This window comes from Podarcis tiliguerta (assembly GCF_965153285.1).
Source record: "Podarcis tiliguerta genome assembly, chromosome: 5".
Classification (NCBI taxonomy): domain Eukaryota; kingdom Metazoa; phylum Chordata; class Lepidosauria; order Squamata; family Lacertidae; genus Podarcis; species Podarcis tiliguerta.
In genome coordinates, this window is record NC_139538.1 from 83,529,587 (window position 1) to 83,544,476 (window position 14,890).

The 14,890-nt window shown below is 40.1% G+C and overlaps 1 protein-coding gene across 7 annotated transcripts in view; it reads left to right on the plus strand.

The window, feature by feature from the left end:
- Window positions 1-14,890, plus strand: part of NDST2 (N-deacetylase and N-sulfotransferase 2) — a 103,272-nt gene that overhangs the window by 8,310 nt on the left and 80,072 nt on the right. For 3 of the 7 annotated variants that reach the window (XR_014511157.1, XM_083440369.1, XM_083440373.1), the window contains exon 2: window positions 13,207-13,286. The exons of 1 other annotated variant lie outside the window; for it this stretch is intronic. The gene's annotated coding sequence lies outside the window, so the exon portion shown is untranslated. Of the gene's footprint in view, window positions 1-3,056; window positions 3,116-8,484; window positions 8,538-10,931; window positions 11,001-13,206; window positions 13,287-14,890 lie in introns of all 7 variants that reach the window. 3 more of the 7 variants (XM_083440372.1, XM_083440371.1, XM_083440370.1) reach the window with 3 other exon arrangements.

Here is a 14,890-nt window from a genome sequence, read left to right on the forward strand (position 1 = left end):
GCATTGGGGCGTTAAAAAATTAAAGACATCTTTATGGTGGATTGATGACATTAAAGGGGGCATGTTCTCTGTCTTGGTTAGTCCTAAAACCACTTTTGTTGCCTTGCTACATTGTTCCTGTTCAGTATTTCTGCAGAGATCACCTTGTGTATATTAAATGCTAATCTACTGCAAACATTGTGACATCTTTGTGTTGAATTTGGCTCCATTCCCAAATTTCAGTGCAGCTGTTCTTTCTTCAATAGGAAAAACATCTGAATCGCAGGTGAAAATATCAGCTACTGAACCTAAATGTGGTCCACCTACGTACTTATTTGTGTTGCCTAATGCTGTAGTACCTGGAAAATAAAACTAGGATTGTGTGTACCCACTCAGTAATTGTGTGAATTCAAAGAGAGTGCTTTGCTCCCACATAGCTGTGCATAATATAGGTATAATGTGTTCATAGGCTTAATTATAATGTGTGCTCTTACAGTTTCCCTCATAGTATTTCTGGTACATCTACCCTTACATGCACTGGGTTTGAAAGGCTGTAGTAAACTGGCCAGGGCAATTGAATGCTGTGGGTGGCAGGAAGCAGACTGCTCTGCCCTCCCCTCATGATTCCTGGTGCCACAATTGCCACTTCTATGCATTCAAGTGGTCTTTTGGGGTTGAAGGGAATATTCTTTGATTTACTTTTTTCCCCTTGAGGTTATGTATGTTTAAGATAGAAAAAAAAGTGTAGAGCAGATTAGGAAATATTTTTGTTAGGTTTCTGAGTGTAGTGAGGCTAAGGAACGAATGCCAAGGACCAGCTAAAGAACTAGTATTAGCCATAGTTTTCACGCAGCTGAAAAAATATTGTCTCATAAAATATTGCTAGTTACCCATTGAACCTGTTTTGTGGATTGAAAGCTATTTCTGGAGTAATATGTTAGTCATTTTAAAATTATAAAAAGCACTTTCCATAAATATGTTTGACTTCATAATCTCAATATAAAAGAATTACCTTTAAAAAACAGCAACAACTTTTTTATTGAACAACTCCAGACTCTGCTAGTAATTTTCATTGATCTGAAACCCTGGTACTTTTGAAGCTAATGTCCAGCAATTCCAGAATGTGTACATAAATTGAAATTGCCAGGTTGATTTAGCCCTCCGTTGATAGAATAATTGACTGTATCAGTCCAGTCTTTAAAGTAAATGCACCCTAAGGAAGCCATACAAATAAAATAGCTGACAGAAGTTATCATGCAATTACATGTTAAAAATGAATAAATCATGCTTTCATTGAGAACTTCCCATTTCCAATAAAACGATATAGTTGCACAAAAATAATCAGTCAAGAATCTCCCTGTGTACGTACATCAGCAGGCACGGTGAGTGTGATGTAACTGATCATGCTGTTTTTAAAACATAAAACAAATAGTGTGTGCTTTTAAAAAACAGTGGGGTCGATTATATCATGCAAATGAACCTACCCAGACCCTGAGATCATCTTTTGAGACCCTTCTTCGTGTGCCTCCTACATGAGAGGTCAGGAGGTCAGCAACACGGGAACGGGCCTTCTCTGCAGTGGCTCCCCATCTGTGGAATGCTCTCCCCAGGGAAATTTGCTTGGTGCCTTCACTATACACCTTTAGGCGCCAGGCAAAAATGTTCCCTTTCAGCCAGGCCTTTGCCTGACTTGATCTACACCCCATACCCTTTTTTAAAATGCTGCCTCTTTTGGGGTTTTTTAATTGGATTGTTGGTTTTGTTTTGATTTTATGTTTTTGATATTTTATGTGAACTGCCCTGAGACCTTTGGGTATAGGGCAGTATTGTGAATGAATGAATGACCTTTGTGGTCCCTTAAAGGTAAAGGGACCCCTGACCATTAGGTCCAGTCTTGACTGACTCTGGGGTTGCAGTGCTCATCTCGCTTTATTGGCCGAGGGAGCCGGCGTACAGCTTCCGGGTCATGTGGCCAGCATAACTAAGCCGCTTCTGGCGAACCAGAGCAGCGCACGGAAACACCGTTTACCTTCCTGCCAGAGCCGTACCTATTTATCTACTTGCACTTTGACGTGCATTTGAACTGCTAGGTTGGCAGGAACTGCTAGGTTGGCTAGGTTGGTCCCTTACAACTTAACAATTATATATGTGCAATTATCATGTCTTGTGAATTACTGGTAATCACAGATCTCATAGACCTTGCAACCATACCATATGCAGTTTGATCACCAGATTTCATAACTGCATGTGTAGGGCAGACAAAATAGTGACATGAAACACATTGATACCAGACCCTTTTTGTGGTGCTGCGGGTTGGACTGCCCTTCTTGAAATTGTTTTAGAGATGCCTGAGCTTTAAAATTTGGAGTTTTTAATTTTATTAGTGATATTTTTACAATATTATAAACTGCTTAGAGATTTCTTTGAAGCTTGAAGCAATATATGAATGACCTAAAGAAATAAAAATAATGCACTATGCAAATATTTCTGTTAACAGAGGAATGGGTCAGTTGAAGGTCTTTGTCAGATAGTTGCCATTAAGGGCTCATCCGCACTGTGGATTTGAAGCCGCTTGTGTGTTGTGTGTGTGTGTGGTGTCCACACAACATCTTCCTCATCCAGTTGGCAGCCCATACCCGCCCTCCTCCAAATTCAGATTTTCCTGATTTGGTAAGAATCTGAAGAAAATCCGTATAAAATTGCATCTTGCCCATTTGCGGATGCCCTGAAGCACATTGTGTGGTCTGGATTTCTTTTTCCACATGTGTGGTGACATTCTGCTAGCTGCTGTCTGTTGCTACACCCACTACTTCCATTTTCTTTCCATCAGCCCAAAGGGAAGGATGCAGCCTTCCCCTTTCCACTGGTTGTTGTTGAAGGCACATTTGTGGTATTTTTATATTTAAAACAGCTGATTTGTGCAAAAGGGTTCGTGCACAAAACAGCTGTATTAAAATTAAAAATAAAATTTGCCCTAGAAGATACAGGAGGGAAAGGAAGCTGCAGCCTCATGCCAAATCCTTGCCTGGCTTGGAGTAATACACACAATTATTATTTTTTACTGTTCTTTTATGCAGATCTAGTGTATCAGAAAACCTGTATTTCAAAAATAAATAAGAAAAGTGTTCTGGCACAGGTAAGCAGATACCGCCATGTAAGCCCACAAGGGACCTCAGGCTCCTTGGCTTGGTGCAACACACACATTTTAAAATAATAATTTTTTTCTGACCTTTCGTGCAAATTTGATCTCTCTCTCTCTCTCTCTCTCTCTCTCTCTCTGGGCGTGCCTGAAAAGGTAAACAGATACCAGATTATTTGTGGGCACCTGGTTTTGGAACACATATATTTATTATCAGTGCTTTTTTCTAAAAAAATGTTTAGGGTACTCTCATTTTGACTCAAGAAAATCACCATTTTATAGTGCAAATTGGGAAAAAGAAATACAGTGGTGCCTCGCAAGACGAAAAGAATCCGTTCCGTGAGTCTCTTCGTCTAGCGGTTTTTTCGTCTTGCGAAGCAATCCCATTAGCGGATTAGCGGCTATTAGCAGCTATTAAAGACTTAAGGGATTAGCGGATTAGCTGCTAAAAGGCTATTAGCAGCTTAGTGCCTTAGAAAAAGGGGGTGAGGAGCGGAAAAAAATCGCAGGAACTCGCAAGACATTTTCGTCTTGCGAAGCAAGCCCATAGGAAATTCGTTTTGCGAAGCACCTCCAAAACGGAAAACCCTTTCGTCTAGTGGGTTTTCCGTCTTGCGAGGCATTCGTCTTGCGGGGCACCACTGTACAGTAAATGGACAAAAGTACAGAGATTCACAAAATGTTTAGAGGTATGTGTACCCCTGCGTCCTCCCAGAGAAAGAGCACTGTTTTATTATTATCGTTGTTATTATCCTACTTTTTCGTAGAAATCTGCTACTTTGGAAAATAAAATAAAACAAAACCTCCAAAATGTTTTAAAGTTGCTCACACAGCTAAGCAGATACCTGCACACATACACTTAACAGTCCTCAGATTTCCAGAACATCTTGATGAGAGAGGGCAGCAGACAGCACAAATGAATCCCATCAAATCCCACACGTTAGTATGGATATAGGAAATAACAAGATAGATTATGGAGGCATAATATTGAAAGTGCAAAAGTGTACACAGAAACTGTGACCCTTGTAGACCTGAATGTAGACACAGCCTGTGTCTGGCAACTTGCTAAGGTGAACATGCAGGTAACTTGTAAACATACTGATGCAGTTGAAGTCACAGTGACCCAACAGCCAGTTAGTAAGTATTGTGCAAAATGGTCACTCTTATGGGCGTGGGAGTGTTTCCAACCTAACTGGAAAAAAATACGTAAATAATTCAGATTTATAAAGGGGTTTGGTAAGCTTGTGGGTTTCTGTTGACCCCAGTACCATTTCTAGTGATGTTAAGGAGAATGTGTAATTTGTCTGCAGAAAATAGACAAATTATTGTGCAGCAAGCATTTCTAATCTCCCTTCTGCTATGCACCCCCTTGCCATTTCACCTTCTGTGCTCCCTATTTCACAGAAATTGGGGGCAGGGTGGGGCAGGCTGGAGGCTAAGTATCTGTAAACAAGAAGAATGACGAAACCATTTCAACATGGTATTATGGGGTCACTTTAACCTTCAGCACCCTGTGAGTCTGCAGCCTGCCAGCCACTATGTGATGCCTTTCTCTCTGGAGCTACAGTATATCCGGGTGGGAGGGAAATTATTTCTATATTCATCTGCTATGGAACCTGCCTGATTTTTTCACAGCAGCCAGTTGGTCAATGATCAACAGGTGTGAAACAAATGTGTTGATCGTTGACCAACTGGCTGCTGTGAAAAATCAGGCAGGTTCTGTAACAGATGATTCTAGATGTCTCTCCAAAGGTTTAATTGTGTTGGGCTGCTGTTTTTGCCTTCTAGGTTGATTTGGGTTACTCTGCTTCTGAGCCCTTCCATGTCTGGATCTTGGAACTTTCTTGCCTGAATCTTGGAACTTTCTTGCTTTGCTTGCAAACTGTTCACCTAAATCCTGGATTCGTTGTATGCTGGTAGCCTAAACTGGCATGCCACTGAATTTGTTGATCATTTATAGTCAACAGATTGCCTATAGTTTGACCATGGTAGGTGGAAATTTAACTTTATTTCATTAAGGTCCCAGTAAGAGGAGATTGCCCCCTAGCTCTTACAACAGTTGGTGGCAAACCTAGCAGCACAGTAAAAATTACCTTGCTGATCATCTGCTAAAACTTCAGGAATTTTGCTACCAGAAAAGTTACTGCTTTGGACTTTCCATGACTTTTACCTTGTTTGCTGTGGAATTCAGGGAGTACTTTCTCCATGTGATCTGGTGTTTCAAATAATGGGTGTTCCTTTCATAAAGAAATTTTAATTCCATTTGTTACCCCAAGCTAACCTTGAAAAAAGGCAAAGAGAATTGTTCACTGAATTATTATTTATAGAACCCTTATCTAATATTGTTAGCAAGTTATACTTTATTTCATTTCTAAGTTTCACAAAACAGTGTGCTCATTCATTTTTTGTGATTAGCACAAATATCGATCCATTTCATTATATTTTTCTTGTCCTAGTAAAATCAACACTTTACATTGATATTAATTGATATAATATGGATTGATTGATTGATTGATTATTATTATTAATATTGGACCATTATTTCACAAAATTGACCGGTCAGTTGATTTCATGAGTCCCTTGACTCCACCAGTATCTGACATTTGGCAAGCCCAAATGGAAGAGGAGGAAGGAGAAGGAACAGATGGGGGGCTGGAAGACTGGCATCCAGGGGTGGAGGGAAGAGATCCTCCCCTTTGTAACTCTAGATGTCAGAAAGACAGAAGAAGATCTGCTGGGTCTCTGCACTGACCCTTTTGCTTGATGCAAGGAGGGGGGAGGACCAGTCAGAGGGAAGAGATGAGCAGGAGGAGATGGCAGCAGAGCTGTGGGCAGAGGGGCCCTGGCACCGTCTTGTCACCAATAACCAGGCCACCTTGCTAAGTGGAATGAGATGCACCTGCCCAGCAGGGGCAGACATGTACACACACAGCAAAACCATAGGGCAAGAGAGTCTCAGGAGTGAGTGAGCTCCATCTCATCTTTAAAAGCTTGAGGGAATGGACATGCTCAGAACATCTTTGCAGCTTCCATACAGTTAAGAACCTCTTGCTTTATTCATTTACATTGGAATATTGATTCTGGACCTTGTGCTTGCTGCTGAGCCTGTGCTGCTGTTAGCCTGAATCAATCTCTCTTCCTTACATTCCAGCGGGAGTTACTGTTGTTTTGTTTTCGGACAGGAGCCTGATGGCTGACCAATTCTTTTGTTATTATTGGTCAGAGTTCAGTAACCTTGTTTGCCTGAGTGCAAGGGCTAGCCTCCCTGTGTATCCTTCTGATACTCCCCATGTTTGTCCACCTGGAGTTGAAAAGTCTCTCCCCCCCCCCCCCACAAATCTTAATGTTGCTTATGTGTAAGACATCTGTTGGTTTGTCGCTATTGTGTATGTTACCCCGTGTGTGTATAATGCTGACATAGACCTTGAACGCTCTTGTTCATGTTCAACTGAGTGATGCTGTATTAATAGGCACTGTCATCACCTACAATATCTAAGAGGCATGGCAACTATGAGAAGAATTCATGTGCAAAATCATCAAAGGTCTTTATTAGTATTATTTTATTTTAAAGGCCTTTTAAGGTCTTGCAGAGGTGAAAATATGAAAGATGAGGAAGAGTTTCACAGATGTCTTGTGCCCCAGCTCATGTTATCTTGACTGTGGAGGGACTAATTACTCATTTTCAGCATGGCTCAGACAAGTAACTAAGACATTGGACATAACAAGTGTTTTCATTTCTTTGGATCACCCATTTTAGGAATTTTGTGTAATAGAAGCCTTAACATTCAGAGTGTAGCAGCAAACTACATGCAGCTTGGTAATGCACCGGGCTTTTCCTGGCCATTTTATTGTTATTACCGCTGGAGGGTTTTGCTGTGCTGTTTTTGCAAAAAAAAAAAAAAAAAACATTTTAACAATGGTTTGTGTTTTTCACAGGCTAAGTGGCTTAAAATAGCTAATTGCTTCTGGCGTTTGACATGAGATGACAGCAGTAAATGTAGTCAGATCTCCTATTATCTTCTTAAAGTCAGACAATCAATTGTCCAGTGTTGTATGTTTTCTCTGTAATAACTGAAGGAAAAGCTAGTTTCTTTTGGCTCCTCCCAGTGTGTGCTGCATTTTGTTTAGGACACTTTTTATTGTTCTTGTACATAATCTTCACTGGTGCGGTTCCACCAAAGCGAGGGCAAAAAAACCCCATGCTTGGAAAACAGTAAGAAACTGCCTTGGACTAAGTCATACTAGTGGTTTGCATAGGCTGGTGCTATCAGCCTTTGCTATACTCCTGGGCTGGACTTTGTTTTCTTAAAATCCTTTGTACGACAACATTTTTAAAGTTTGTATCTGTTTCTGGACCAGGCATGTACAAAATTGACTTGGATTGCCATGCTCAGGCTGTGGTTTCTATTTTTTTTAATAAAAAAAATAATATGTATTAAAAGTTTAAAGATTACAAAAAGAAATAAGAAAAAAAGAAAGAATAGACAATACAAATCAATACATTACAATGCATAAAAAGAAAACAAAAAAACACAATACATCAAAACAAAAACAATTAAGAACACATCCAATATTTATATTCATCTTTCATTAACTTGTTTCATCGACCTCCTCACACCTCCCTTTTTTGTATTCTAGTTATTAATTATTTCAGCAAATCCTTTCCACCTTTCACTATTTTCTGTCATTTAATTATCTTAATTTGTTTTAACCTTATCTTACCATTAAAACCCTAAAATTTATTTGTACTTAACTCCTTATAATGTTTCTACTAAAGCCATGTAATTAGTACTTAACTCCTTATAATGTTTCTACTAAAGCCATGTAATTTCATTCCAACATTTTTCTAACACTCATTAACTTTACAGTATTTCTCTAAACAAATTTTTAAAACTTTTTCCCGATCTTCTTCCACCGTCTCTTCTCCCTGGTCTCGGATTCTGTCAGTCCTTTCTATCAGTTCCATATGGTTTTTATTTTTGAAGACTACTCACGTGTGAATGTGGATCATGTAATAATTCATAAAGGCACATGCATTGCAGGCCCTGGACCAGATATTCCATGGTTGTTTCTAGGCTGTTAAGCAACTGTGCCCAACTAGGCCAGCCGTTGTCTCCTCCTACTTGGGGGTACCATGAAGGCTTCCATATGTAAGGCTGGAACTTTGCCTAGGCAACAAGAGTCTCCACTATGTCTGACTCTTAGCTCATGATTCCTGGCATCTGATTCTTGGCACTGACTGTAATTATTTTGCAGACGTTTAAGGTTTAATGTAATTATCACAGACTGTACTTTTTGCGTTTTACTTCCCTCTGACCTCACTGCTTACATTTTCTTCTTCTCCTTCTATATACCTGCCAATTTAGGATAACACTTCATGCATGAGTGTGACTGTCAGATCGTTGAGTCGCACAACTAGGTAGGACTCTGCAACACGGGTCGCAAAGAATCTGTTCTGGTTGTCTATTTGCTTCAGGGTGTTAACATTGACATATAAATATGCCAGTGTCTCGGGACCTAAAAAAACCCCTTTCTGTCTACTGAAATAAAATATTATGTTCATTTTTCACATGGTCTAGTCCTTCCCCTGCACACTCTGTAATATTCTGAAGAGGGTCTCTTATCTAGGCTTCAGAAAGTAGCTGGAAGTGGGGAGTCAGAAAAAGGTCCTCCTTTCCTTCCACTGTGCAGTTTTAATCTGAAATCTTAGTTGTACTGTGAGCCAGTTGTACTGTGTGCCAGTGTGGTGTAGTGGTTAAGAGCGGTAGTCTCGTAATCTGGGGAACCGGGTTCGCGTCTCCGCTCCTCCACATGCAGCTGCTGGGTGACCTTGGGCCAGTCACACTTCTTTGAAGTCTCTCAGCCCCACTCACCTCATAGAGTGTTTGTTGTGGGGGAGGAAGGGAAAGGAGAATGTTAGCCGCTTTGAGACTCCTTAAAAGGGAGTGAAAGGCGGGATATCAAATCCAAACTCTTCTTCTTCTACTACTACTACTACTGTGCCCAGAGCTCAGAAACTGCCTGCACCAGTGAAATTCCCTTTCGCAAAATGTGCCTAGAACAATAGGAGTTTCGAACACTGATTTGAATGATGGTTTTAGGTTTAACTAGTTCATTGTAAGATCTGGGATTTATATGATGAGGTTTATAAACATAATCAAATAAGTGTATCCAAAAGGTGGACAGTGGGACATGAAAGCTTATGCCATAACAGGCTTAAATGTCCCCTAAGACTTAAATATTTTTGCAACAACAAACTTATCACTACTACTCTGGAAATAATTCCGCTCCAGTGGCTGCTATTTGGCAACGGTCATATCCATGCTGATTGGGTTTTGTGTTCACTTGTGGTACTGTGATGTGTCTGCCGCTGACTCTGTTAAATTGCTTGACTTTCTGACCTTTGGCAAGGGGGTGGGAGGGAAATAATTTCTTCTTTCCTTTGTTGTCAGGATGTATATATACCTATTCAGGAAACCACTTCACACATCTGACAAAGTAGGGTCTTATCCTCGAAAGTTTTGCACCACTCAGGGTAAATGAGCCATTTAATAGCAAAATTAGTTATCAGTGTACACAGAGAGTTTAATTCAATTCACAAACTTATATAATTGTATAATATCCATCGTGTCATTCTTTTGTGTGGATCTTACTAGTAATAACATGATGGTCACATCACAAAAGAAGACATTTCATTAACTCATTATTTATTTGACCAATTTTATTCTGTGAACTCTTAATTGGAAATGAATTTTTATTGGCTACAAAGCATGTACTGCTATTGTGCCCCCATAAAAAAATGGATTGCAAAAACTATTTACTTAACAGTAGTTTCATACCACTTAGTTGTAAACGAAACCTCTAAGCGGTTTACAAAGGATAAAATGTGGATCGCAAGCACCATTTTTACTTTATTTTAAGGCATTGTGAATCAGACTGTTTAATTACAACACATGTGATAATAACATTTAGGAAATTTGCTGTAGCTTGATTCCATTATCTTCCAGCAAAATTTAATAATTCGAGCAAACGCTTCTGAAAATGATTATGTGTGTAAGAAGTAAGAGACACGATCTTGTGTGTGTCCACAAGAAAATGCATCATAATGATACTTTTTATGGCCCAGGGGAAACTTAATAAACAATAGATAATATAGTAAAGCATAATGCAGCAATGTGAAACCGTGTTTTATAAAAGGAATAATAACCCATATGCCAGGATGAAATGGTTTAATACACATCTGTGTGTCTCTCCCCCCCCCCCCAAGAAAACCTCCCTCATGTCAAAAGCTATTACCCACAAGGATATGATACACAGTGCTTTCATTGTATGAAACTTCCCCACATCTTAGAAATATCTGTTCCATCAATGTAGCTAATGACATGAATCACCTCAAAGCATATATCTACTTCATCAGGATATAAGTTTCAGCATCCGTGGAGATCATTTCTGGGCATTAAGTGTTCCACAGTTTGTAAAAGCCTATGCTTTTTGCCTTATGCATTTTGTCAGGGGCAGGCAGGAGTCGGGGGGGGGGGGGAGGCAGAGGAGGCAGAGGAACAGGAGGATGAGCCAGAGGAAGGGGCCAGTGATTGGTGAGGTTATGTGAAACAGATGCTGGGGTTGGTGGAAGAGGGGAGTCAATGGGGAGACCAGGAGCCAGAGTATGGGGCAGGGGAGAGGAAGCAGGAGAAACATTCGAGGGAGTCTCAAAGGCAGAAAACCCCTGTCTCTGGGTAAAAATGTCTGTACAACCTAAAATTTTGCTTCATTTTATTTTTATTACTTTGGAAAACCTGATACGTTTTTCAAGATTCTGTGCCATCTATCAAATGATGCATGTGGAAACCTTGATAATTTCCCCTCCTGTATTTCTTCCCCTGTAAGTTGTAAGCATTTGATCATATTCTTTCTTTGCATTTTTATATAATGGTGATATGTTTGTGTGCCGCATTTATCTCCTTCAGATAAACTCATCGGCCCTTCTTGAAATTGCTTTTGTTTCTTATAAGGAATCATTTGCCCGTTTTGAAACTTTACCCTAAGCTTCTTTGTTTCAGAAGAATGCTTGAGCGTTAACCTTCGTTCTATTGGGTAGGTTTTCTTGTTTTAAATCAGGCTTCCACCGGTATATTTCCCCATCCTTCAGATCTCTCAGGCAGTAATCCTATACATACTCCCTTGTAAGTCTTGTTGAAGTCATTGAGATTGACTTCTGAGTAGACATACATGAGTTAGTGCCCTGGAACAAGAAGCATAATTTCCATAAGGGATTGACTCATTGGTGAGTCTTTCCAGTTCCCTTCAGCAGTTTTCCAAGAAGTTGTAAAATCTTTTTACATGGATTATTAAATAAAAATTATTTTAAGTGGCTTCTGGCAGAGATCTGTTGATCTTTTGTAAAGTGTTTGGCATGCATTTTGTGCTATATAAATCATAATTATGTATGGGATTTTTGAGAAACACTTCAGTGGAATAGGAACTCAAAAACTCAAAAAAATTCTGAGGTAGCATGCCAAATCTTTATTTGTGAAGCTGGTTGGAAGATAAAGGCTTTATCCTTGTGCACTTAATATTTAAACTACTGTTTCAGGTTTGGTTTTGTAAATCTGTAATACACTTGTTTAAGGTAATTTGTGTTACTGAATTCTCTGAGCGTCCATGTGTTCTGTCTTCATTCACAGCTCTTAATATCTTAAGTGGTCTAAAGTAACTATCTACAGTAAATAAGCATAGTTGTAAAATATAAAGTTTACACTTCTAGTGTTTTAAAAGGCAGTGTTTCCTTTGGTGCTACCATCCTGGTATGGCTCGAGGGTGGTCAGTTGTCTTGAATGGCCCTACCTTTTAGAAACTTTACTAGAGAAGAGTGTATGAGAAGCATGTGCTCTAAATGTAACCCCAGCCCTCTATAGCTCCTCTAAGATCAGTCAGAACTTTTTGGGGTCACTTCTGCTTTATAAAATCGAGCAGGGGAAATTAAGAATGCTGCTCTTTGTTCTTTTAATAGAGCCCCAAAACACATAATGGCTTCTCAGTACAGTATATGATGATTGCAGGATCTGGGTTGATGCATGTGGAGAGAAGAGGTCTTTGCTGTTAATTTCTGTACATGTCCCCCTGGATTCAGTTTGTTCATCCTCCAAAGTATTAATTGTATTGTGTATGATGTTGATATAGACTACTGTTTAGAACATAGAACACAGTGTCCCTGAGAAGGGGCTTCTTGAAACACAGCGGGCTTTAAAAAGAACTAATACTTTTTCAGACCATCATCGCAGGAGCGTGGTAAAATCAATTTTTAAAAGCTCTGGGGGGAAATACAAAGGTCTTTATCTGTTGCTGAAAACGTGAGAGCTGGCACCAGATGAGCCTCACCAGGGAGAGTGATGCAGAGATGGAAGGCCATAGCCCCAAAGGCCCTTTTCTCAGTCTCTCCCCATTCATTCTTAGAAGATTGTAGCATCTGTAGAAGTGCTCTGACAATTATCTCAGTGCACGGGCCATTATAGGAGAAGGTGCTCCTTCAGGGAGGTGTGCCCCAAACCATACACCATTTACTTCAGAAACAGACTGGCAGCCTACAGGACACTGCACTCCACTGTGTTGTCAAGATAGTGCTCTGGCAGAGCACTCCTAATTATAGAAAGCCAGCATTGCTTCCCTCTTCCAAACTTCATTCAGGAGAAAATTGACTTGCAACACCCTTTTTGCCATCTAAGTTCCACCAGGCTGCTTAGGTCATGTGAGCAGAATGAAAAGGGTTGGGAACAGGTGCAAGTCTCTCCTTGCCTGGTCCTATGTCTACCTCACTCATGGAACACCCCTTGGGGGTGGATTTGTGTTGGCATAAGTTCTGTCCACTGAGCCCTACCCCAGCTAGGTTGAGGGACTTATGCTTGTGTGGCCCTGCCTCGACCATTAAAACCAAAATCCACTCTGTTTTACTGGTTTTACTTGGGTTTGGACTGCACTGTAAGTTCTGTAATGTCAACCTTGAATCTCTGTGAAAGGAAACACCTATCTAGGCTCTAATTTTCCTGCTCTGTAACTATCTAATCCAAGTTGTCCTTTCTTTCCTCTTTTAGCTGAAAGGAGTGACTTTGTTCTTCTTACAAATCGGCTTACGAGTTTTGTTCTGGCTGCTAACCAAAGGGGTTGTTGGAAGGTGAGTGCTCAAAGTCCGTATGTTTGAAATATATTTACATTCCATTGAGTTGGGGAATGTTAGACCTGCCAATATCAGTTACCTCAGAGTGCAGATTAGATTTTGCCCACTGGAATAGCTCATAGAATGTTAAGTGTGATCTGCCAAAGCACTGCAATATTTTCAGTCATTTTCCAGAAGCATGGAGAAGAGAGGATCTGAAAGGTACGGGCTTTTCAGCTGGTATCATGGAGAAGTGCGCTTCCGCTTCAGGGAGTGAAGTTGCCTTACCTTGAAAATGTATAAAAACTGCAACATTTCAGTGTTAATATGGTTGCTTCTAGAGTGGCATACACCATGTGTTTAACACATACTAATAAGCACTTGGAAACAAAGCATTAACAGCTGGGGCAATTGCCCATTCCAATGTGATGGTGTGACAGTAATGTGCTTTTGCAAATTGAAGAGATCTAGTTGTGAGATTGCAAACTGAGGGTGCCTTTTATGTTACCGTCGTATGCAATTGGCTTTTGAGCAATGATTTCCATAAAAGCCTGTTTGAACTGTAAGAACTGGGATGAAAACTGAAGGGGAATATGGGACATAACAGAACACAAGCTAACATGGAGGAAAACCTTTAAAAATTATATTCGTATATCTTAGCGCAACACATTTTGATCATAAATATCAAATCAAACAACAACTACCAGACTTTTAGAAGACATCTGAAGGCAGCCCTGTTTAGGGATGCTTTTAATGTTTGATGTATCACAGTATTTTAATATTCTTTTGGAAGCCGCCCAGAGTGGCTGGGGAGGCCCAGCCAGATGGGCGGGGTATAAATAATAAATTATTATTATTATTATTATTATTATTATTATTAATCTCATTAGCTCAGTTCAGGCATCATGCCATACCATGGTTAAGGAAGCTTACCACATGGCTGAGTATGATGTCTGGATTGACAAAGCACGAGTTGAGAAAACCGAAAATGATAGTTTTGAATAAGTTTGCAAACCATAGTTTGTGTATGATGTCTGATAAGAGAAAACCCTAACAAGGGGGGGGGTCTAGTCCAACCCTCTGCAATTTAGGAATCTTTCACACAACATGGGGCTCAAAATCATAACCCTGAGGTTAAGAGTCTCCTGCTCTAAAGTCTCTACAGCTGTGCTACATCATAGCCTTGAAGCCTCACAGAATATAGGAGCTCAAGTAAATAGTTCAGAACTTAGTATATAAGAGCTCAGCTCTAGGATCAATCTAGGGGATTGGAGTGATGCTCCAAAAGCCGCTTTCCTTTAGGATTGACCCCTCTGCTCAACAACTATTGAGTGGAGACAGTGATTTCTAACCTCCTTTTTACACTGCAGTATGTACTGCTGTGAATGAAACTTAGTGCGACATGGTGGTATATAGGTACTGCTGTGCGAAGGGAACATTAGAAATCATGACAGAAATGCTGTCATTATAATCAGTAAAACTTATGCAGTAAATACCATGCCTGGATGAAGCCTAGCTGGAAGGGTGGGGGGATTCGGCAGCAAACCACCATTTCCTCCTTTTGTAGCAAGAATAAAACACAGGTCAGTTTGATATGGCTATCTTTTCTAGTTATCGTATCA